This window comes from Anser brachyrhynchus (assembly GCF_964034855.1).
Source record: "Anser brachyrhynchus genome assembly, chromosome: 16".
Lineage (NCBI taxonomy): Eukaryota > Metazoa > Chordata > Aves > Anseriformes > Anatidae > Anser > Anser brachyrhynchus.
Window position 1 is genome coordinate 13,440,838 of NC_137734.1, and position 24,485 is coordinate 13,465,322.

At 41.5% G+C, this 24,485-nt stretch overlaps 1 protein-coding gene across 1 annotated transcript in view; it reads left to right on the plus strand.

The window, feature by feature from the left end:
• Nucleotides 1-24,485, plus strand: part of LOC308178992 (uncharacterized protein) — a 383,170-nt gene that overhangs the window by 38,940 nt on the left and 319,745 nt on the right. Inside the window, exon 3 of the mRNA XM_080558356.1 lies at nt 17,887-18,034. The gene's annotated coding sequence lies outside the window, so the exon portion shown is untranslated. The remainder of the gene's footprint in view (nt 1-17,886; nt 18,035-24,485) is intronic.

Genomic DNA, 24,485 nt, shown 5'->3' on the forward strand with positions numbered 1-24,485 from the left:
TTCGTCAGTGGTGGAACTGGCTGGTGTGGTGGTGTACAGCATGTGCTGCCAAAAGTACCCCGGGAAGTCGTGTAAGTAACGTGTGGAATGTAAGATCAAGGCTTGTGTGTAAAACGTAGAACTAAAAAATGGTTAAACACAAGTTAGGTGTAATTTGTCTGTGTGTGTTTGGTGAATGCTTAAACAAAGGGTTTGGTTTCTTTGGGATTACAGAAGGATGTAACTTGAAAGAGCATAACTGGCTTTCTTTGCTGGGACAAACTGGTGAATAGCCTGTTGTCCTAATTAAGTAGCCTTCCCGATTAATTTACAACAGCAGCTTATTGGGGACCTAAGCCACTTAAACACTTCAGGAGATTATTGCAGCTTAACTGTTTTAGGGTCTTTTTAAAGTTCTTAAAGTATTTACTAGCATCTCTAAGCCCTAAAAAGAGCTATGGAGCTCACGTATTAGCTAGAATTGTGAATGGAGCAATGTTCTGCAGACAGCTCAATGTGAGCAAACCATAGCGTGCAGTTTGCTTATGACAGCTGATTGCTTTTAGCAGTGGAGTGTGCATTGCAGTGCTGAGCGTAGTCTCAGAGATGATCCTTCATCTCTAGTGCTCAAAAACTATTTTTAGTCAAGGTGGTGTTTGCCAGAGTTCCACCTGAAGTTCATCCCGTGACGGCATTGCTGCTGTGCCACAGAAGGGGCTGGGGTTCTTCCTTCTCCATCCTTACAGCCTGACAGTAACACACACGTGTGAACCTCTGGAAGATGCTTTGTGTTGTGTTGAAAGCAACTTCTCCACCTGGGAGTGTGGTGATTACAGGTATGAAGCAGGAGCCCATCGTTGATGTCTTGGCCCTTTCTTCACCAAAGCACCCTTACGATAACGCGACTAAGACAGTGTTTGTCGTCTGCTGCAGGCCAAATAATGGCTTTAGGGAGAATCTCACTGCAGCACGAGCAACTCAACAGCTGCAGCAGTGGCAGCAGCTCATCAGCCTACAGAAACCTGTGTGCAGTCGGCAGCAGCTTCAGGCCGGTGTTGGTATGACAGACCCTGCTGCGGAGAGCTTGGGCATGAGGCTGGCTGTGGGGCCGGCATCCGGCTGCTTCACGTGGGGAACATCACCCAGCTGTTAGTTGTAGGAAACTCCCATGAAGCAAAAGCAGAACTCCTGCAGCAACTGTATGGGTATAGACAGTTACATAAACTACCTCAAGTTGCTGTTTCTACAGATTTAAAACAGCGCCTGCTCACACTGAGGGGTGTCAGGGCCATAGCTGCTCTCTCTGTCTCCTCTTAGACTTGAGGAAAGCAAGCTGTGCAAGGTTATGGTGATCTGCTGGCCTTGTGACAGTTCTTCCGCTTCTCTTAGCCTGGTGAATTATATCCTGCCTTCATAGACTTTTCTGGAAATACTTGGTGGCTTGCAACAGCAACTGAAGTTAGGTGAAGCTAATGTAAAATGAATTGTGTGGTTCCTTCAGGTCTCCGTCTATTAAATTCTGAGCATCTCATAAGCAAAAAAGCGATGTTTCTCCACAACCTTTGACAACATTTGTTGATAGGTAGTTGTGTGGGAATTTTTTCGTCTGTTGGCTTTCCTTAAAGGCTTTCATAGTAATAGGAAAGGGGTCTCCTGGCCTCACAATGGGGAGTTTATGTTGGCTGTAGGGGCTGCAGACTGCGTCTGCGCATTGGAGAGGTCACTGAGGGTCCCTCTGCGGGCCTTGCTCTCAGTTGTCTGTTCCACCTTTATGGTGGATTTGGAGTATTCTCAAGGCCTTAAAGAGATCACTAATAATTATACTTCTCTGACCTAACTTTATGCATATTTCATATGTGAAATAGTTCTATTTGCACTGTTTTAATATGAGTATAATTATGCATCCTGGCTGTTGGAAAGGTTGCCCTTTTTCTCTCATTTGTGCAGGGATTACTCACGTTTACATAGAATCTCTTAGTGAAGAAAAAGTTAATTCATCAGGCTGGTGTTACTTGCTAGACTGATGCAATTTGTCTTTTTGAGGAGACTGTTCTCATTGCTTGGGGTCACTAGAGATCTTGTACAGCTAGCATAGAAATCCATTTAGAACTAAACTCAAATGTAGATTTTTTTTTTCTTCTGGATTATCTGTGTGTATCTACTCTTATTCATAGAATAATAATCCCACAACTTGAGATTTATATGACGTGCACACTGCTTGGATCTTGCTAGCTTATGCATTATTTCAATCCATCCGTACTATTGTGTTGTCTCTCTGAGAACAATCTGTTTCTATGAAGGACGGTGTGCTCATATTTTCTTGGCTATGAATGCTATTGCACAGTAGTCCTAACTACTTGGATAGCGATACCATATTTCTTCTCCATACATATTTTTCTAAGGACCATGTTCTTAAGTTTCTTTGCAGAAGAGATAAATTAGTCTGGATGGGTAATGGCTGTGTAACCTGTGCCAAGCTGCACTCTGGGTGTTTTTCGGCATCTTTGCCTGTGAAAGATGAGAGTAATATATCACGAATCAATGGTATGGAAAATCAAAGCTGCAGTAAAGGTAGCAAAACTTTTATCTCAGTGAGACTAATGCTAATCAAATTTTCAACCTATTGTAATAAGCTTATCCAAAGAATAAGAAAGTAGCAATACCTTGGAAGGGTAGCTGTCTGTAATGTACCTTAAGTCAGGTGTGTAGAGCCTACAGCTCCTTTGAAAGTTGTGAAAGTAGCAACATTGTTTAAAAGTGTTAGCCTTTACTGTCAAAAATAAGTAATTGTGGGTTGATTCTGTGTTAACGGACTTCTAAACGTCTAGAAGCGTTTTAGTGATCCTTTTAATTTGGCAATTTCTGCTGCATAAATATACTCACCTTCTTCACCAGTGGCAGACTTAATGCAGCAAGAGGACTGAAAAGAGAGACTAGAAAACTGCTTTTCAGCAGGCTGAGTGCAGAAGTGCTACAGGTGTTTGTAAGCCAACCTGTTCGCTTTGCATGGGTGCGGTGTTGGAAGGGGCGCAGTCCCTCAGCTGTGGCACTGCAGTAGGGTAAGGTGCCTGATGCTGACAAGGTGGGTGCGGGTGTCTGTGCCCAGCTGCTTCTGGCTTCCTGGGGCTGAGCAGGGAATGCCCAGCTGCACCCATCCTGAGCAGCAAATGTAGCTTCCCATCCCCACTACCCAGATCCTAAAGCCTGCACGTGTGTACAAATGGCTATAGTAAGGGTCTGTTCTAGAGTATTCTTTTGTGAGTGATTTGAATCTCTTGGCCAAGTTAAAAGGGAAACTTCTTAAATGATTAAAATTGTGCATTTTCAAGAGAAATATTTTGTTTTTTAATCCTTAATTCCTGAAAAAAAAAATCAGGTTTTTACTACCACCTTAAGGGGTAAAGTGGAATATTTAGGAATCGTGTTAACATATTAGTATGTTCCCCCTTTAAGATGATAGTGCGATTAAGTACTTCCATTTTACTCATGGAAAGTGCTAAGAGTGCATGAAGTGAGCTATTCTTGGGTTGGCTGTGGATTAAAATTCAGAAGGGTGGTTATTAGCTTTTGATATTTTCTTGGAAGTTGATGCTGTACTTCCCTTGTTCCTCTCCACTGAAGGTTGCAGAGAATGCTGTGCTCGGCAGAATAATAAAAACAAAACAAACACCTGCCCTCAGATTGGTTCTGTGATTGGTACCACTGAAAACTGGGGAAAAAAATCCTATCAAGATGCGCTTTAATGTGTCAAATGTACACATTTAAAATAAAAAGCAGAAATGTGGTCTGCACGCTTTTATATTAGGTTTCTATTATGAAACTCAAGTCCTTTTTGAGAAAGACTGGAAGGCTATGGGTTCTCAAAGGATTTGGCAGTTCGTCACATGGATGCAATCTTGTAAGTGTTCAGTGAGGATGTCATACATATGAAAAGATGGATTCACAACCCTGTGGACCTGTATAGGTTTTTTTCAGTTCTGTGAAGTGGGAACGATGAAGTTTTCCCTTTCTGCAGGATGGCGTTTGATTTTGAGACCCAATAAATGGAAGCAAAACAGACAAAATAATTTTAAACAAAGTAAGTTTAAACATTAATGAACATAGAAACCAAATGTATTATATTTTAGAAGTGTTGTTCAACTAAAAGTACAAATATTTTACTGTTGACTGGCTGGAGCCTGCAATTACTGTGTATGAGAGTACAAGCTACGCCTTTCATTTATGGCTCTAGACCATCTAGTGTGCTACTGTTAAATGAGGAATGAGTTGCAGAAGTCTCATTTCTAAGGGCTGTATTATATTTTGCCTTGTCTATGTGTGGTCACCTAAACTTGCGTAATGATTCGCATTCCCTTTGCAGGGCAGCAGTAACATAGGATGCAAGCGGTAAAGAACCGGTCCCTGTATGTCCAGCTCCAGGCAAGGTCACAATGTCCTTCTGCCCATGTTCACTAAATGAGGGCAACATTTTCCTTCATTTGCTTTTCCTTATGTCAGTCTCTCGTATTTTTTTTCTTTTCATTTCAGTGGACTAGTGTGAACAGCTGCAACCACAAGGAAAGTGTTGTAGTTCAAAAGCCAGTTCTCACTGGTCAGCCAAAATCTCAGATCTTACCACACTGCTTTGCCAGCTATGTAAGGAAATCAAGCTCAAGCTTAAACAGATATTTAGGGTCAGCATTCCCGTGCATTCAGCTAGGGTATTTCTCAGGGCATGGCAATTTGGCAATTGGCACGTGGAAAGAGCATGTGCTGCATTGAATATAGTAGAGATTGAGAGGGAAAAAAAAAAAGGCAATTAGACTGCCTTACTGGCACAGGAAATAATTGCAGTTTGAATAATGGTTTCTCTTATTGACTTTGAAAAGACACTATTATAGATGCATCTAACTAGGGATAAATCTGAAGGCAAATTATCTCAAATCCATGTATTTTTCTCTGGAATTGGCTCCACTTCTGTTTAGATACAAGATTTCTTGAAATTAGTTTAATCCTTCAGTTACCTATCACGCACCTACTGAGTTATACAGAAGAAGAATTACTAAAAATCTCCTCTCCAAATTTCTCTCTTCTCTCAAGGAGGCTCCTATCTCTAAGGATTATTGAGCAATCCTTCTTAATGCAGCCTCCACTTGAACAGTGAAGGAGTCTGCTGGGCCTGTTCTTTCTCTGTCAAACAACTTTGCTACTCAGTCACCGTTCACCCATCATCTCAACTGTTCTGCATTCGTATGTCCTCTTCAAACACGACCTAGATTTGGCCATGCCAAAAGGTAAGTTTAGGTTGTTGTACTCCTGCACCTGCAAATTTCCAGTCAAACTCTTGAAGCAGAATTGTCCTGATGATATGTTTCCACTGGGTGTGCAAATAAAGTTGCGTGTTCTTGAGTAAATAACATGGAGGCTGCACTACGGGCTTTTTTTTCCTTAGCAAGGGGTCACTGCAACATTTGTGGTGCAGAGTTGTGCGAATACACAGAAACAGTTGACTAATCCTCTTTGAGGGCTGTTTTCCTGTTCTCTGTTCTGATCCTCTGATTTCAGTGCAAGCATGTCAACTGGAAGAGTCCTTAACACTGAAAAATCACTGCTTTGATTGGACCTGAATCATATAGATCAGCCGTCAGTATTCAATGAGGATGAGGTGTTGCAGTTCAATAAGCAGTGGAGGTACGAATGACCCTGGTATGGGATGTCTATCCATCATAGTGTGATTGATACTACACCCACAGCTACCTTGTAGAGTAAAAGACCCCCAAATAAGGAGGTTTGAATTCTTTACTGGATAGCTCAAAATGTAAGAGGTTTCTTTGCTGTGTGCAAACAGTATTTCAAAGTATGATATTGACATAATATAGAGCACCAGGCTGGGAAGAAGCAATTTCAATGCAAGCCTTCTTAGGCAGCAACTTTAAACCATATATTTCACAAGCTCTACTTTGAAATTACAAATCACATTTGTAGATATTGTTCGAAGCTACAATCTCTGGCTCCTCTTATCTTCAGTTAGAGAACCTGATAATCCTTCTTGGTAAAATGCACAAAATACGTGAAAGTACAAAAGTTGTGTAGTATTTTGTTGGTATGAAGAAAGCAGAGACTGATGGAATTGGTTGTCATGAGAAAGTTACTGAAGTCCAGTAAGAACACGAGTGGTGGATATCCCTGTAGAGATTGCATGTCTCAGTATATAAATTTTTATCTTGGCTAGAGGAGGAAGGCTTTTTCTCTGTGAAGTGTATGAAAGAATGCACTTCTCTATCCTTTCATTACTTGTGGACTTTATCCATGTTTCATGCAAGCAATCAAATTCTCTTTGGGGCAAAATTTGTGCATCTCTGCTGTCTTTTCAATGCGAATCAAGTCAAAATGCATTCTTTTGCTTTGCAAATAATGATCTTTTTGGCACGGTTATATCTGCTAACATCTCTAAATACAACAGATTAAATTCATTCTTGATGGGGGATATGCCTCTTCTTGGTCTTGGAATTTTGTTCTTGGAATTTAACAGGTCAGTTCAATGCTATTGCCAAATCTTCCATTTCCCGCGTTACCAAACCTGTGGGCGGCCCAAGTGGTTACTGCGAACATCAAACAGAGAAGTGAGTTAGCAGGAGAGATGTTGTGGGAGGTTTACCTGTATGGTAGTTTGGGCACATTTCAGCAGTTGGGGTCAGAAAGCTGATTCCAAGGTCTTGTCTTGTTTTCTTGGCCATAATATCATAGCTTTGGGCACTTTCCTTGGAGATAACTAGCAATTATAAACATTGTGGGCATGAGATTCCTTGCTTTTTCTTTTTCCTTTATAATTTACTTACCAAGAAAAGCTCAGCTCAAATCGCATTTACCATCTGGAAATCTGTGTGGTCCAGTTCTTCATTGCGTTATTGCATCCAAGAATGTAGAAGTCAAAAGTGAATTCCTTAAAAATGGTGTCTGCATGGCTCTTGCAGAATTACAGTCCTCTTGTACCCAGAAAAAATCTGTTGAAACAAATTTTTATCTATGGGGCACCAGCCACGTGGGCCTTCCTCAAGGAAATTCTTCCTCCTGCAAGTTCAGAGAACTAAACTGGAAAACTGAAAAGTTTATAAGAGAGCCTCGGGGTTTCTAGGACTCTAGCCTGAACTTAAAGTCTTCATGTGACCTGTCCTTTTCTGTCTTGTAGGGGTAACAACCTGCTGGAAACCATACGTTGTGTGCAGTCTGAGCTCGAGCTGAATGTCCTGCTCATGTCCTGGTATCTCTTCTGATCAAGCCCTTTATCTCTTGGCGCAGATGAATGAGGGAAGGGAGTTGAAACATAGTTGTATTTCTTCGTACGCGTGTACGCATTGAATGGCCTGATCAGCATGGCTTTGTGGTTTGTCTAGGTGCATCTTTAGGTTCTTCCAGTTTCTTAGTGAAACCAAGGCTAATTTTCTGATGCCTTTCTCCTCTATCCATCATGGCTATGCACATCTGTGGAAGCTGAAAGGGTTAAAAAGCATAACTTGCTTTTATGAGCAAGAGAGAGGTCACTGAAGTTGATACAAGTACAGTAATTAGCAGTCTCCCCTTATGCTGAGTATGAGGGGAGAATTCAGCTGTCAGTGAACTATGAAGCGTGCTTTAGACACCACTATGCTTGCAGGAATGTGAAGGAATAAACTCAGCTTTTATTCGTGCTGCTAGGATGAAGACTGAACTGTGACAAGCCGATATTCCCTCCACTCCCTCCTCCCCTCGGTTCCTCACCCTTCCCAATCAGAGCTTATTACTTAAAACAAAACAAAGCCCCGCACCTAAGCCAACAACGGAGTGTGCTGTGCATGGGGAGTGGTGCTGGGTGACAGAGCCATAGAGCTGCTTCTGCCTGGCTATTGGGTAAAGATCCATCACGCGCTGACTGATATGTGACCCACAGGTACCACATATGTTACCTAATGACCAGTCACTTAATTATAGACTAGGTGACATGTTTATAAGGGTGAACTTTAGAGTGCTATTAGAGAATGGACAGATGAACTATACCGGTGCCCTCCGGGTAGATTTCACCCAGACTCTTCTGCCTCTGTGGACCCATTACACAGTAATTAGGGTGATTTTTAAGTAGGATGCAAGGAGTTAAATGACTAACCTTATTATTGCTTCATTTGTCACTGTGGTAAGTGCTGCTTTGGGGGAGGTGGCTTGGAAGAAAGTGAAAGAGAAAAAGAAAGAAAAGAGAATTTGAGATGTAAAGTGCCTTCTTTTCTAAGTCCAGGCAAGGAGAGCATGCAGACAAAGAGAAGCAAAGACTGGAGAAAGCTTTGAACAACCTGATTTTTGCTGTAACGATTGAAATGTCCTTGCGGTGATGCCAGCTGCATGATGGTGTTCCATCACAATGGTATTTTCACACTAGTGGTTTCCTCTGTAGTGCTAAGAACAAAGTATGCATCTTGTGGCCGTCCCCATTTACGAGCTTGATTCACTGACCTCTTTTCAGAAAACACTTTGGACATGTATTTTTTGTCATAGCAAGAGGTGGATGCTAGACAGAGACTCAGTTTATCCCGATTTGATCGTGGGCTCTGCCACAACCAACCAGCGACACTTTCAGCAGCTTCTTAATTTCTACTGTCTTGTAGCTCTATCTCAGTGCTAGGATTTGTGATCAGAAATTTATTAGGCATTTTTTTCAAGATGTTCTTGTGATACACTAAGGGAGCGATGCAAGTTCCTTACACTGCTAGGAGCAGAGCATGTGCCACAGAGGGCCGGATACCGAACCCTTCACTCTGCCTTGCTGCCAGTGCCTGCTGCTCCAGAGACACACAGCTGAGATCTGTGACTCTCCCCTTTTATCTAGGCTAGAACCTAGTTGTGTTAAGAGTGAGTTCCTTGCCCCTCCATCCCCGCTCTGGGAGCGGCAGTGGCTGTCTGATGTCCGTCTGTCCATCCGCACCAGCGCCAGGACGGCTGCTGCCCGCGCCCTGGCTGAGTGCTGCAGAGCCCCAGTCCCGCAGGCACCAGCAGCAGGCGAGCGTCTGCTGATGTCCTGGTGTTCCTCCTGCACGCTCAGGTCAGGGAGTCAACTAGTGATGGACTTTGGCTGCCCCTGCAGGTGTTTGCCTGTTCCGCAGGCTTTGTGGTGGGCGTTGAAGTTTTTGGAAGAGTTTTTGTCTTTCTAACTAGCTGCATAGAGATTTTGTTGCAGGGGAAAGGAGCAGTCATCTTCATTAATCTGAGTTTAACATCTAGTTTCTGTTGAAATCTGAAATGCAGCCTCGAAACATGGAGTCCTGTGAATCAGTTGTTACGTTGTAATGTCAGCTCTGCGTTTTTCGCAGCGTGTTTATGCAGGGGTGGCTGCTTGAGTACAGGTGCCCTCAGTTTTGTTATTTTCCCTCAGCTGAATCTTTCTCTTTTCAAGTAGTAATAGGGGGAGGAAAAAACTGCAGGGCAGGTTTACCTTTTTCTTTAGGAGATAATAATTGCTGTAGGGTATCTCTAATTGAACAAATAGAGAAAGATTTGAACTTCCCAAGCTGTGCTTTGCACTGGCTGGCTGGAAGCCAGTTCTGATCCAGAAGCAGTGAGGGTATTTTAACCAGTGGTGTGCATGAGCTGGTATGTGCTGCAAAGATATCTGATCAGACTTGTACATGAGCTGGATGTAAAGCAGATTTTTTTCATTGATTGTACATATACATCGACTGCGTGTGCACATGGCCGAGTGCTTGTTTCTGCATCGGGCTGTGGGTGCTGTATGGTCCAGCTGCACACACCAAGAGGCACGGACTTAAGAACCTACTGGCAGTGTGCTATAATGTACCTAATTTTCTTGAAAAAAATGAGGCATTTGAGGTGTTAAATGTTTCATTAAATGGGCTGCATATCCTTCGCTTAATGCGGTGGGACTTTTGCCTTTTCAGGATCTGTTCGGGACCATCTAGGGTCAGCCCTGTGTCAGGGAAAGAAGCAATCATTGATACCAAAACCCCTGGAAGTTGGCCGTATTTTTTCTCCATTGCGGTAGGCTTTACTGTAAGCACTTAAAGGCTTTAGAAACTTTTGAAGATCCTTTGCTCTTCCCTGCTTCTAACCGATGTTTATGAAAATGGTAATGGAAAGAAACTAAATGTTAAAAGTAATGTTTTAGGAATTCTCCCCTCCCTGGAAAAAAAAAAAAAAACACCTCTGCGGAAATACCTGGAAGAAATAAAACACATGGAAATCTAAATCATGTTTTTGTTCACCTGAAGATGAAGGTGGATGCACGGATTTTTTCCCCTTTTAATGTGCAGTTATTAGGTACGGCGTATTTTTCTTAAAATTGTGGCTTTTCAGTCCTTCCGAAAGGGCAGGGCTGTATTTAGGACCTTCAGCTGTTCAAAGTACTTGGAGATGGCTACCAAAATGTTGGTTTATTTCAAGTTAACTTTCCTTCTTTTTTCATCAGGATATTTTAGGGTAGGATTTAGATGCCTAACCATACAGGCCTGCTGGTGTTTTGCCAATTCATGCAAGTCTGCCTGGCCTCTAAGTTTTGCACCAAAGCAGCGCGAGCTTGCTCTAGGTTCTCTCATCTGTCAGCACTGTTGTCCCCTGTCCCATCTTTTGGCTAGGAAGCCTTTGTCAGGTGTCAGTGGTGGATCCTTCAAATGGCAGGCGGTGTTCACCACAAACAGGTCATCGTGAAGGAGCCAGCCTGTATGTGCCTGAGCTTCTACAGCAACTGAGTATGCAGCTGGGGAGGCAAAATTTCACTTTGAGTAAGTGTGATGGGAACAAGTTAAGAGAGAATGAAATGCATCTCTCCTTCCAGTACTTCTTTCAGCATCGTTGTTTTCAGCGTGCTGGTGGCAAAGCAGAGCTGCCGTGAGTCTTGCAACGTTACTGCGCTCAGCAGTCCGAGGGACTTGGTCTTGAAATTATGAACCACGGGAGATGAGCTTTACACATGCTGTTTGTGGAGCTGCCTTTGGTTTCAGTGCCATTATTTTAAACTGGTCTGCCCTGAGCATGTTTCTTTTTGGGTTCATAAAAATCCACACCCAAGGTTTTGAATTTGATTTCTGAAAATGTCAAATTAATCTTCATTTAAAATACTGCCATGAAAGTAAATCAGTTTTATGTCCTGTAGAAGACTTGCAGAGAGCACGGACTGAATTCTGAGCTGGAATACCTGTCTGTTACATCAGCTGCAAACTTATCAGCGTCCTAACTAGACCCTTCAACAGCTTTTGCCAGTGTGATGTCTTTGGGTTCGAACTCTTCCTCTTATACGGGGAAACATTCACAGACAGAAATCCTTACAGAGCTGAGATAAAAGGGAGCATAGTCTGAATGTCACCGCTTCAGACTTTTTTATTAAAAAAAATAGTATATAGTAGTATAACTCAACTAAATAATGTGTCTTTGGGGAAACACCAGCAATAGGTGTTTCCTTTAACCCTCTCTCTTTTGAAACATATAGTTGAGCTTGCTCTCCTCTCTGCTGCTGCTCTCGTCCCTAATGACCGTGTTGCCACTCCTTTCCCGGAGGAGCCTGAGACTGGGAGTTTCCAGGTAGCTGCTGTTCACCTCAGGCTGCCAGCTTTTCTAGAGACAGCACGATTTGGGGCAGCAAGGCGTGTGTGGGGCTGGGCACCGGTAGGGAAATGAAGCCGTTAGCTTTCCATTGGCAGGTGTGGATCAAACAGCTAGCGTGAGATTACTGATAAATATCTTATTTGCAGCATGATTGATTGCAGCTGTCGTCTATGATCAGATGTCTCCTGGGAGTTTTTATGTAAGAGATACTAAAGTCTTAGATGTATAAAAGCCCCTTGTTCAGGAGCGACAGAGTTTTTTTTTTTTTTTTTTTTTTTTTACTTTATTTTTAAAGAACTGAAGTAACTTCAGGAGCAGATTAGTCATTTTCTCACAGGAAATAGTGATGATGCAGTGATTAGGTTCATAGGAAAACTTCTCTGTCTGATTACAAACATGAAAATTGTTTTCAGTTGCAGAAAATTAAAATTTAAATATTGGCCTGATATTGCAAAATCATTGTATTCCCTCTCCTCACTTCCAAAATAACATTTAGCATTCCAGCTAATTATAGGCAGAAATATTTCCAAAAGTCTTACAAGCTTTTGAGGGAGACCATTTTATTAAACATTCAAAATACCAATTATGGCTTGTTGGAAGAATGTCTATCTTGAAATGAAAAACATGCTAAACTTCATGTCACAATTGATTTAACATGAACAAGTAACTTAGAGAAAAATAATTTTACCAGAAAAAGATTTGACCATTGAAACAAGCCGTAACCTTTCTTACACTTGACACTTATTTTGATATATTTAACAAAACAACAGGGAATTTCAGATTTCTCCAATCAGATTGGACTCTGTACAGATATGCAATCTAAAATTCAAGATTTTCCACGGCAGCAGGTTTTGATTGTATTTGGAATGTTTGAAACTTCTAAAATTTTGCCTATTGCCATAAGTCTAGAGATGCTGTGGGTGTCCAGATTCCACTTGAAGTCACCTGGGATAATCAATACTTCTAGAAATTATGTTGATGTGCATACATGGCAGCTAACATCTGTTAATATGACTGGTGTCACAAGTTATAGCAGCTTTCTGTGCTGAGTTTTATGCTGCTATATGTGCTGTGCACCCTGCAGCCGTTTGAAACTCTTATGTGTGCCAAGACGTGGGTCAATTTTAAGAATCATACAGCCTACTTTATTATAATATCCAAGAATTAATTAAGGGGGATATTTTCTTCCCCGTTGAAAGGGTCAGTTAGAAAGTACCAGAAGCAGGAGGGAGCGCGCATCGCAGCTGGCGGGGCCGCGCTCTGGAGGTGCGGAGAAACCTGAACCACGCAGCAGCATCAGGAAATTCCAGGGCTGGATGGGAAGCTGGTACCCAGGAACTTTGGGGTTTGGAAATTAATTTCAGATGGCTCTGAAATTTGCCTCCTAGATAAATAGTCTGCATATTCCAAAATGAGCATGTAATTTAAAACAGTGTGGGGCATTCAGAGAATTAGAAGCCAAAAAAAAAGTTGGGGGGGGAGGGGAGTGTGAAGAAAAAAAAAAGTTGTTTGAAACTGTGATTTAATGAAGAAAACCAAAGACCAAAGTGTTGACAGGAAAATTCAGGCAGTTATCAAGTCCAAGGGTGTCAATGAAATAATTAAAAGCACACAGTAAGAAATTGCTGTGACAGACGTGGGGTTGCCCTACATACTCTGTGGTACTTTATATAATAACATCAATATTAGGGTTTGGACTGAGCCAGCACTCACAGGAACTCTATACTGGCCCTTTTATTATTTTAGCTAGAGCACTTCATTAGTGAGGCCGGTTGTTGGTGATGACCTGGGAAGGAAAGCAGTGTTTAACTTTCTGCTGATGCTTAAGCAGAGGAGAGATGCCTTGAAGAAAGGAGCTGAGGGTGCGTAAGAAGTTGTAGGGAATTGAAAAGGGAGAGGCACGTCCGAGTTTGTTTGCTTGTGGGTAGGGCTGTTCCTGTCCTTGCTCTGTGCTCCTTCGCTGGAGCTTTCTCCATTTTGCTTTTCTCGAGGCCTTTAATTCCACCGGGCTGCACGGGGCTGGCAGCGCTGCCCAAAGCTGAAGGTTTCATCGTGGTTAGCGAACGCGTCCAGGGATCTGTCCCGTCCTCTTGTCACAGCGTCAACTCCAGAACCCCTCGAAATGGGACCTGAGACGGGAAGGCTGGTGGCCGCTGTCCCCTCTCACCACTTGGTAGTGTCTCTGTGGAGGGGGGCCAGGACCGCCGTGAGTCCCGGTGCAGGCCTCATCCCAGTAAGGCCCAGCTTTGGGATTTCTGCACCTGGAGTACAAAGAAGGTTATCTTGTGCTAAGACATTGCTTCCTTGATAGATGATAACTTGCAGTGAAATTAATTTCTAACCTAACCATGAATTCTAAGAAACTAAAATCGTATTCAAATGTAAAGGCATTAATAAAATAGCGGAATAGGTGGAAGCATCTGGAAAACCCTTGCATTTTTGAGAAAAGTAGAGCGCATAGCGTTAACCTGTGCTGTAAATCATCTAACCCCTCTGGGTTTTGAACTTTTATCAATTTCTAAAAATGAGCTTCCAGTCTGTTCTGTATTGATCACCCACCCCGTGTCAATAATAGCTGCGGTGAAGGTGAGCCCTGCTTGAAATTCACGTTAATGGTGTTCGGGCAGGAAGGAGTGGGGGAGCGTGTGCGTACAGTTGGAGATTTGTTTCAATTTTCCAAGTTAAAATCTTTAAAGAATCATAGATTGAACTTTATTTGCAGTGTTACTGCTTCACAGGCCTTTGATCTTCTCTGTATTTTACTTTAAAACATTTTTTGTTCTTCTTATTATTAAATTATTCATTGGAATTATTTGTCACATTCGTAAGCCTGGTGTGCTTTCTAGAAGGAAAATTATAAAGTCGCTGTAAGACCAGTTTAAATTACTTAAGTAAACATTTAAATCTACATAATTTTTTCCTTAAATTTCCACACGACTTTTATTAAGGGAAGATAATCTTTGGCTAACTTTTGTGGCAGATGCTGGTGAGAACGTAGCATTTGTTCTTACCTGCTTCCTTTGACACCTTAAATGTCAAACAGCGAGTCACGAAGCTGGCCTCCTGCTCTGCTTGGTCCCTTGGTCCCTTCAACTTCACAGAAGGGTTTCCACAGCTGGGGGAAAAACCTCTGGGTGGTGGAATTCAGCTTAGGGGAGTCGAAGCCCCTTGAGTCAAGGAGGCTGCAATATTGGAACGAGGCTTTCGTGGGCATAGGGCGAGTGGGATAAAACCTACGATGTGGGGGGTGTGGTTCTTCGCATACATCTGTCATACAGGGTCAATACAGCCAGGCAATTTGGTTTATGTGTATTTACAATTGAAAAGACAATTAGGCAGTTTTTCAGAAGGGCAGGAAGTATTACTTATATTTTTAATTTTATATTTATTTTACATCTTCATTCCCCTTGAAGAAAAACTGTCTTTTTTTTTTTTTTTTTTAAATTAGAATAAGAGTGCCTGTTTCCTTTCTGTGCCTGAGAAAATGCATTAAATGTTGGTTAGGGCAGCGGGGAGCAGTTCCTGTGGACTCCTGTGAGGTAGGTTTGTATCTGCCCGAGGTAAGGAGGAGGTGGGTGAGGGAGCCAGGGCTCATCCCGCAGCGCTGGGAGTTTGAGGAGTTCTCCCATGCGAGCTGATGGCAGGAACCTTGGTGTGGTGCTTACAGCAGTGGAATCACATGGCTACAAATAGAAATAAATATTTAAAAATGTGTATTTTATAATATCTGTAATGTAAGTATAGATTACACGATGCATTGTATGATATGTAATGCGTTACACATTTACATGTGTATAAATGCGTATAAAAATGGGGAATACATCTTTGTGTGTATGTGCGTGTCTGCATATATGTATGTTCATTGATCTGCATATTGCTAACAAAATGAACATTATCATGAAGTGGGGTTGAGCAGAGGTTAGATTTCAGATAATCTGTGGAAGGAGTTAATTAATTGTGAATCGTTTCTCCTGGAAGTCCAAGGTGGAGAGCCCTGTGGTAACAAACGTCACCCAAGCAAATCAATGTTTCATTAGCATGTCTATGGGAGATGTCTGTTCTGCTTTGCACATAAAATGAAACAAGAGCTTTCATCTCCCTCTCCCTCTGCCTTTGAGAGGGAATAAGTGGCTTTGTTCATTAAACTCCAAACTTACACTGGTGTATGTCCCCCTGTGCTTTTTTCTTTTACTGTAAAGCTCTCAAACGGTTTAAAAGGAGACAGCCTCCATTAAGAAGGTTCTGCAAGGTGGATGTTTATTTTCATAATGCATTTATTAACATTTGCCTTATTTTTGGTGTAAAATAAAGGGAAATATCGCTGCGAGGACTGGAACGTTCTTTCCGTATTTGTATACATAATATATGCCTGTGGACTTCTGCAAGTTTTTGCAGAAAAGTCAGACTACTTGTAGCTTTGTAGCTGTGTTTTGCGGAGATGATTTAAGGCACAATTATATGCATCTTGTAGTTATTATACACGAAACCTGAATTTTGGTAGTGTGATTTCCTACACTTTCCAAGATTAGCTGATAATTTTAAGGAGGAGGGCAGGGGGCAGCAATGTTTGTACAGGTCTGATGAAAATGTTCTTGAAATATGTCAGGTATGTTCCTAACGTGAGCAGGATATCGCAAGAAGGTGTGTGTGTGGGGGTGTTATGTCTCTGCTCAGCACATGCTTGTTTTGAAGCTTTTCCAAATGCAATTGATAACACGTTTGTTATAAATACTTGTTACACAACTTGCCCAGTTGATAGATTTTTAACAGCCTAACTCATCTCCTAGTTATTGGAGATGATGAAGCCGTAAATATCAATAGCATTATTCATAGTTATCTTACCAAACAGGTACAGAGTATTTAATTGTACAAAATTAAGACACATCATGTTTGCCTTACTTGCAGGAATGGTCTGTTTGGGCCCCTTTCTGCTTGCTTATACAGTAGCAAATCAAGGTATGCCAGCAAGCATATGCTCCCTTAAAAAATACTGCTTGTGATATAGTGGGATTTGGCCTAATTTTAATCACTAAGTAAACAGGATGTGACTCCGAGTAGTAGCTTGCTATAATTCCTAGCAGCCATGTTATAAAAGAAACATTTCTTCTTCTTTTTTTTTTTTCCATTATTGTTGCGTGCTTCGGCTCATTAACCAGTAATCATTCTGGGTCCATTACCCAGATATTGATATTGTATGCGCTGTTGCCACTTGTCATGACTTTAAATTTTGCGTTACCTGTATATTTTCTTTAAACCCCAGTTTCTGTATTCATGTTATTAATGAGATTCTTAGCTGTATCTTAAATAAATTCCTAGCCCGCAGGCTCTCAAATGTAGGAATGTAACTCTAAAGCACCCTGGAAGATTAAAAAAGAGAAGGCAAAGAGAAGGAGTCCCAAATCTCATGTTTCTCAGGGTAAAACTCTATTATTTTTGAATCTATTGGTACGGCAATATTTTTCTTCTAACTTGAACAAACATTAAATATCTGGTTTTGTCTTGCATGCCCGTTTGGTGCAACACATGCTCACTGTGCTTATAAGGAAGATAGGAGTGCTGGAGACAGCTAGGAAAGCATTTTTCCTTCTTTTTCTTTATTCTGCTTCTGGGAAGCAAACAAATCCCAGCCCTAGTCAGTACTTTGGACAACACACAGATTTTTCATAGTGAGTTTTCAGATCAGGCCTTGTGCATTTCCAAAAGCAATTGCAAGAGAGCTTTCTTCTTCCAAGTGCTGGGCTCCTTCAGCCTTTCTGTGGTAGGTTACTTTTTAGATTCTCTCACCTGGGCACAGGTAAGCCATAGAAGCAGCATGGAAAGGTGTTTCTCATGGGCATGGAGGCACATTTGAAAGCAGTTGGCTGGAATGACTTGGCATTGGTTCTTTAAAGAGTGAGGAGCCTCTGATCTGCTTGTGTTTGGATGTCTGGTTTGGCTTGAAATTTTTGCAGCAACAAACAGGGAAATTGCCCTGTTTTGATGCTCTCTTCTGTAGTGTCATCTTGTTCTCCTCTTAGATCACATGCGGTAGGAAATTGTGGGCAAGATCTTCAGCAAATTTGCCTAAATAGTTTTAAATTGGGTAATAGGGATCTCCACTCGATGATATTTGTGTTCTATTTACACGCAGTAATTTCACAGGCTGGTTTCTTGATTGCCAGTTTTCACTGGTTTTACATCAGTGTAACCACAGTTTTGAGTAGTTGCTCCTGATTTCGTATGAATGAGTTGGACTGCTTGGACTTCTTGACAAGAGGCTGTGGTTGAGCCTGTTTATGGTTCAGGAGCAATTCTTCCAGGGGAGTTTCCAGGCTGGGGAATAGTAATGTTTGTTCCTGTCCCCAACAGGCACCAGAGACCTGATGATTAGATGGAGAATTGAAGATCTTTGACAGTGCTGCTAATCAACATCTCAGTGCTGGCTTTCTACTCTGCCTAACCAAAAAAAAGGACATGTGCATATCGACTGCAGGGGTGCCTGTGTGATCGTAATCATGTAAGTTCACAAACAAGTACTGTAATTAACCATGACTGTATTATTGGATATGTGCATGTGTAATTAACAAAGCAGATATTTTTGTGTATGTGGCTCTACTCATTTGTTCATGAAAACTCCCCACCATTTTCATCAGAATATTAAGGTTAATTAAAATTAATTCTGTTTGTATTGACTGCCTTTTCACTTCTGCAAAGTTTGTGCAAATCAAATGTGTGGCTAGGGCCGCCTTCCCTATAAAATCCATAATGTTTGCTTTCAGAGCTGGGAGAAAGAGGAATCAAAATTGCAGGCTGTTTGAAATTTAAATCAGAGCAATGCTGGTCAATAGTATCAAGGTTATAATGCCCTGCAAGATTCTGACTGGGCATTGCCAGGTGCATGCCGGGTGACAAGGACATTAAAGGCCAGTTGAATGGAATCTTAGGATTTATGTTCTTTTAGTTTGGATTGAATGCTGGGGGTCCTGGCTGAAAAATCATGGAAAGCCATGATCTCTTTTCATAAAGTAGAATTATATAGGTTCGGTTTTTGGATGATGTTCCGCCTGCGTAGAGGGAGAGCACGAGACCGCTGTTCGTACTCTGCTAATGCCAGAATTCCCCAGCTGAGATGAGAGCTTTCTGATATTAACCACTGAACAAGTACGTAGCAAGATACAGATGTTGTCCTAAAGAGTTTGCAATCTTAGTAAATGGGACTGATGCACTATGTGAGAAGAGAATTGTACGCATGACTTGTGGTCATGTTGCGAGCTACAAACACTACAGTGGGCTCTCCCGAGAGCTGGAAGCGAACCCAGTATTCCTGACACCCTGCCTGCACTCCTTCCAGTGCTTTCCTGGCTCTTGTGTTTCTAGAAGATGATTAAGTGGGTTACAGGCTGAATAGACTGAGCTTTCTTTCGATCAATCAGTGAGAGCTCTCATTAATTTTAATCTGAAGTAAATGGCAGTATAGCAGTTTCTATGTTTTTGATAATATATTACATTACTTTTTGATGTTTCTATTTCTTTTTAAATCTAGGAAAGCCTAGGTTCCATTTTAGAACCTTTGACAGATACAGAGATTGAAGGGGATTATTGGACAAGGAGTAATGGCTTTAAAAGAGGGTAGATTTAGATATAGGGAAGAAATTCTTTAATCTACTTGGAGGGTGGTGAGGCACTGCAACAGGCTTCCCAGAGAAGCTGTGGTTGCTCCATCCCTGGAGGTGTTGAAGGCCAGGTTGTACGGGGCTTTGTGTAACCTGGTCGGGTTGAAGATGTCCCTGCCCACGGCAAAGGGCTGGAACTAGATGATCTTTAAGGTCCCTTCCAACCCACACCATCCTATCACCATCCTATGATTGGAAATGGAGGGGTAGCTTGGAGAGTTTATCTGGGTGTTGCTCCTTAAATACTCAACTATTTCAGCTGTTAGGCATGTTGCTAGAACAGGTCCACAAGTTTGCCAGAGCCTTCAGGTGGATTTGGCACTGCCTCTTCCTTAAAGTGACCTCTTCATAAAGAGATTTTGAGCTACAGAAGCTGTGTTTTATTAGACTGCAAACTAAGACAATAATAGAATGGGTTGGGTTGGAAGGGACCTTGATCACCTAATTCCAGCCCTTTGCTGTGGACAGAGGTAAATAAGAGTCTTTGTAACAGGAAAAAATCAGATTAACAAATACGAATTGGGGTTAAAACGTAATATAACAAGGATGACATTAAAAACCTCCCTCTTTCCCCTCTCATGTGGATAGATCTTCTGTTTCGGGTTTGCTCCGATTTCAGCAATTTGCTGATATTCTGGATGACAACAAAGTCATTGCACTCCTGCCTAAGTACGTAGGAAAATGATTTCCCTCTGAGGACCCCTGTGCCTTTGTCCCAGTTCCTCTTTGCTTTGTCGCCGTCTTTGCCTGCCTGCAGGCTCCTGGCTGCTGGTAGGTCTCATTCTCTCCATCCCTCCCTCCCTGCGCTACCGGAGCGGGACGCGTGCGGTATCATCCCATGGAACTCAGAGGGATCCGCCTGGTCTGCAGCACACGGGCTGCGGGGACGAGCTGCCTGCCAGCTGCCCAGCCGGAGCCCTTTCAGAGGAACATTGCGTACAGACAGGTGCAAATACCCCAAACTAATGCTGTCCATCACATTTGCCACTTAACTTGTCAATCTTTGAACCTCATGATTAACGCATTGAGAGGATGTAGGTGGTTTGCAGTTCTTTCAGCTATTGTTACAGACTGTCTGCAGGCTCAGGAGTACACTTCTATGTGGCCTTACTCTTGATTTATGTTCCTTTGGTTTATTCCCTAGGGAGGGAAATCTCTACAGGGTGTAAATCAGACTTTTTTTTTTTTTTTTTGCAAGGCTCTGGCTCATAATTCTTTCAAGTGTAAATCTGAACATAATTCTGCAACAAGGTTGGATTCTATAGCTAATCACCTAGCTACAGGCTTTATATCTCTGTAAAGCTTTAGGCCATTTCTGTAGAAATATACAGATCATCTTGCAAAGAATAAAATAGTAATGTCCTACATCATCCAGTGCATTTTTCCATAAGCCCTTGTAAAGGTGAACATATTTTGGTTTGTTTATATAACAGTTCTATCATTTAAAAAGTAGGAAAGTGAAATGTGGGGAGATTTTTTTTTTTCCCATTAAAGCTGAATTTTAATCTGCTTCCTTGACAAATGTACTTGGTGCTGATGGTATTTTTCCATTCCTGTCTGCTCCCAGTAAGACTGAACTATATGCTTCTGTCTGTCTTGGCTCTGATAATGTTTTTGTACTAACATAACATAATGCCATACAATTAGAAATTATATGTTAGCTGTTAGTCATAGCCCAGTGAGTTTACATTAGACAAAAGAAATTAAATGGGAACCAGAGGAGACCTAGTAAGCGCAGTTTATGTTTTTTTTTATATTCAGAAATATCACATTTCTATTGATGAGCATCATTTATGTCTGTATGGGGGAAACTAACTGTGCTACAGGCAAAAGAATTCGTGGTCATTTCTTCACATTCAGATCATGCACAGTTTGTAAATGCAAAGTTAAGATGGCTTTTCCTCTGTCTGGGAATTGATGAGTTGCTTTGAGAATTTTATTCACTCCCTGAAAGGAAATAGAATTATTTTCAGTTGTGATTCTCTGTAACGCTAAATGATACCTTGTAAATTGTTTTGTTCTGGGGAGGGAGAATTCAGACCCTGCTGCGGCTCTCAACTCCCTGTGTGGGGTCCTGCTGGGAGCCTCTGGACTGGCTTTGCTCAGTCAGACCAGCAGTGCCCCTGGTCCACATCCTGCGTCAGCTGGCAATGGCACCTCTCACTGCAGAGGATTTGAGGGAACCTGGTGTACGGAGAGATTCCCTCTGTTTCAGTGGAGACTGGCTTAGGTCCTTGAAACAACAACTAACTACGGTTGCCATACTTCAGGTACTTTCTCAGTCCTACTGTTTCTTGATCCTTTTGGGACTTCTAATATTTGCTTCTAAATTCTTGCTTCATCCATCTACTCTGGAGTGAAAATATTTGTAATGTACAGAGCTTGCGTGCTCTAACACTTCACTCAACTGCTCACCAACAGTTCTTGGTTACAGTTCTTGATGCTTTGCAGCATCCCTTCTATTCCAGGCATGACAATTCCTATCGCTTAGTTAATGGAGCTTCTTTGAAACATGAAAGACCGGGAGTATTTGAAATAAAGGTCAACATATAGTTCTCTTACGAGGCTTAAGCCACAGCATGCAACACCAGCAGTACTTGCTATTCCACTGTAGAAGGAGACAAACAGTGCAGGTTCTGATGAGGTGGGTAAATAAACACCTGTGCAATTGAAAACTTAACTAATTCATTTCAAACCATGCCACTCAACATGGAACAAATCCAAGTCACTAAAGTTCAAGGCCAAGCACTAACACTTTAGCTGTCCCCTTTCCTTTTGGTGCTTCATTCTTCAGGGTTGTTCAAAGCAGTCCTGTTTTGATCTGCTTCTTCTGTATGTCTGCGCAGAACTGAGAAATGTGAGGTTTTTGTTAAAAGGGATGGCTTGTTGTGGGACCGTATCATGCTTTGTGCAATTAAAACCAAGTGCCAGTTTACTGCAAGTGGTACTATTTTAACATGTAGGCTGTGCTAAGTCAGGCCTCCTGTTTTACATTTGCGTAAAGTTTCATTACAATTTCTCCAGATGACTACCACAACTGTGAAATGTTTCTACTAAGGGTTTTTTCTGCCTACTGCTAAGTGCCCATTGTGGAGCACATCCTCATTTTTAGAGGTGGCGTGAGGATCCACCTGTTATGAGGATTTTTTTGCTCAGCTTCCCTTAGTATTCTCTCTTTCTGGCCTGCAGTTGGATGAAGTTCTCTATTTTATAGAATTTGTGCCTCCTTTATACCTGGATGTCTTCACAATATCCTTGTCTATGTAAGAAGTCTTGGAAGATTAGATTTCATTGATCATTAAACATATTCATGATGGCTTAAACTAAAATAAATTGTCCTGCCTTTTTGGCTGAGGTTTCCAAAGTTACCATGAAGCCTTAGATTAGATACAGCTGTTACAACAGAGCACCAAACCTGTTTGAATGTTTTGGAGAATCTCTGCCCTTACATTTATCTTGTGTTTCTTTTTTTCTGTGATATTTGCGCAATATTAATTTGGATTGGTAGTAATTGCTGACAGAGCTTTCTTAGACTAGAAAGGTAAGAGTGAGAGAGAAATCTAGCTTGCTTTTTTTTTTCCCTCTTGACTTAATTTATTCCTGCCAGAGTAATTTTGCTGCTAAAACTTCTGTGGGTTTCGTCGTCTTGCTTCCAGACCTCACTGTGTGCTTTAGAAACACAAAGGTGACAACGTTTCAGTGTCATTTAACTAGATTTTCCATGTCAAAAAGGGGAAAAGAAAGTGAAGGGATGCTGTAAGCACAGATGCTTTTCATTTTAGTTTTTACTATTTGCATGTCCTAAAAGGTGTCCACGTATCTGTACGCAGTCACATTTAAATTGGCATGTGCTGGCAGGCCTGTGTGTCACTAAAAGAAGTTATCATTGCATTATCTTATTGCAATATGACGTATAACTTCTTACTGCAATATTACTGCTCTTGAATATATATTTGTTATGTTCTGCTTTACATGTGTGTAGCTATAGACATACCTACCAGCCTGGTTTGAAAGTGTTCATACGTGTCCATAATGGACAGGTAAACAAGAAGGCACATCCTTTGAAAGAGCAGCCCAGGACTGTGTGTGTTTAAGGTACAATTATATAGATGCATCTATATCCACATGCCTGTACCCACACAAATATCTTTTCAACCCATCTTCTGATGAGTTTGTCCCTTCTGAAGGAGTGGAAGAGGGAGCACAGAAAATAAATGGACGAAAGGGCGTTAGGCGTTTTTCTTAAGAGGTGCCCTGAGAACTTGTCATGAAGCTCAGTGGGACTTTACATCAGTAAATCAGTGGGATTTAGAGCTAATGAATTGCAGCACTGCTGCGTAGGCTTCAGGTGACTGTAGTCATCAATTAAAGGATGATCTTTAGGACCTCTAATGAAAAGGTTTGAGCTAGGGGAGGACTTTGGAAGCTGATTTTTGAATCCTGCAATGCTTCTGACTTCACTGTTGTCATAGAAAGAATACAGACTAAGGAGAATGATCCTCTTGGCCATACTTGTTCTTGTTAGGCTCTGAAGTTTATAGTCTTACATATAAACACTTGCTCTCTGTGTCTCAGTCTTCTGAGTTTATAACCACAAGTAAGCAAACAGCATCAATAGGACAGCTAAGACCAATTAGCCACAAAGCAGAATCACAGAGCAGCCATTCAGAAACATCAGACACTACAGTGGCATTTCTGAGATGTAGTTTGGAAAACCACTGTCAGAGTATCAAATGTTACTTGTTCTTGTAATAATTTTAATGGGGTGTTAGGCTGCTATTTTTAGGTATGTAGAACTCCTCCTTTTAAATGACAGCTTAATTTTTTCATAATATGAAAAATAAGACAGAAAAAATGGAGCAAGCCTTAACTTAGGGTCACTAATAACATTTATTTGGTTGTTACAGAACTACTTTTGGAAACCCTTTTAAAGGATGCCTTGAAAACTTCAATTTATTTCGTAAGAATTTAATTAAGATGGGTATAATTCTGTCCTAGAGTTAAGACTTCACAAAATAGGCTTCACCAGATCTATCTATACATAATTTATCTGTCTCTGATGTATTACAAAGGGTCTTGTAACTGATTTGTTGAAAAATGTATGCTTTGATCTTGCCTTGCTGTGTGCTCTAAGAAGGCTTATTTTTTGTGTGTCATCCTTATTGAAGGGCGTCCGTCAGCTGCTAGGTCAGTAACAGCAGCAGTCCTTGTGCAGTGCTGGATCGCAACATGAGATAGAAATACTAAGATTCGTACCGTCGACTTGCCATTAAATATCTGTTGAAGATTCACCCT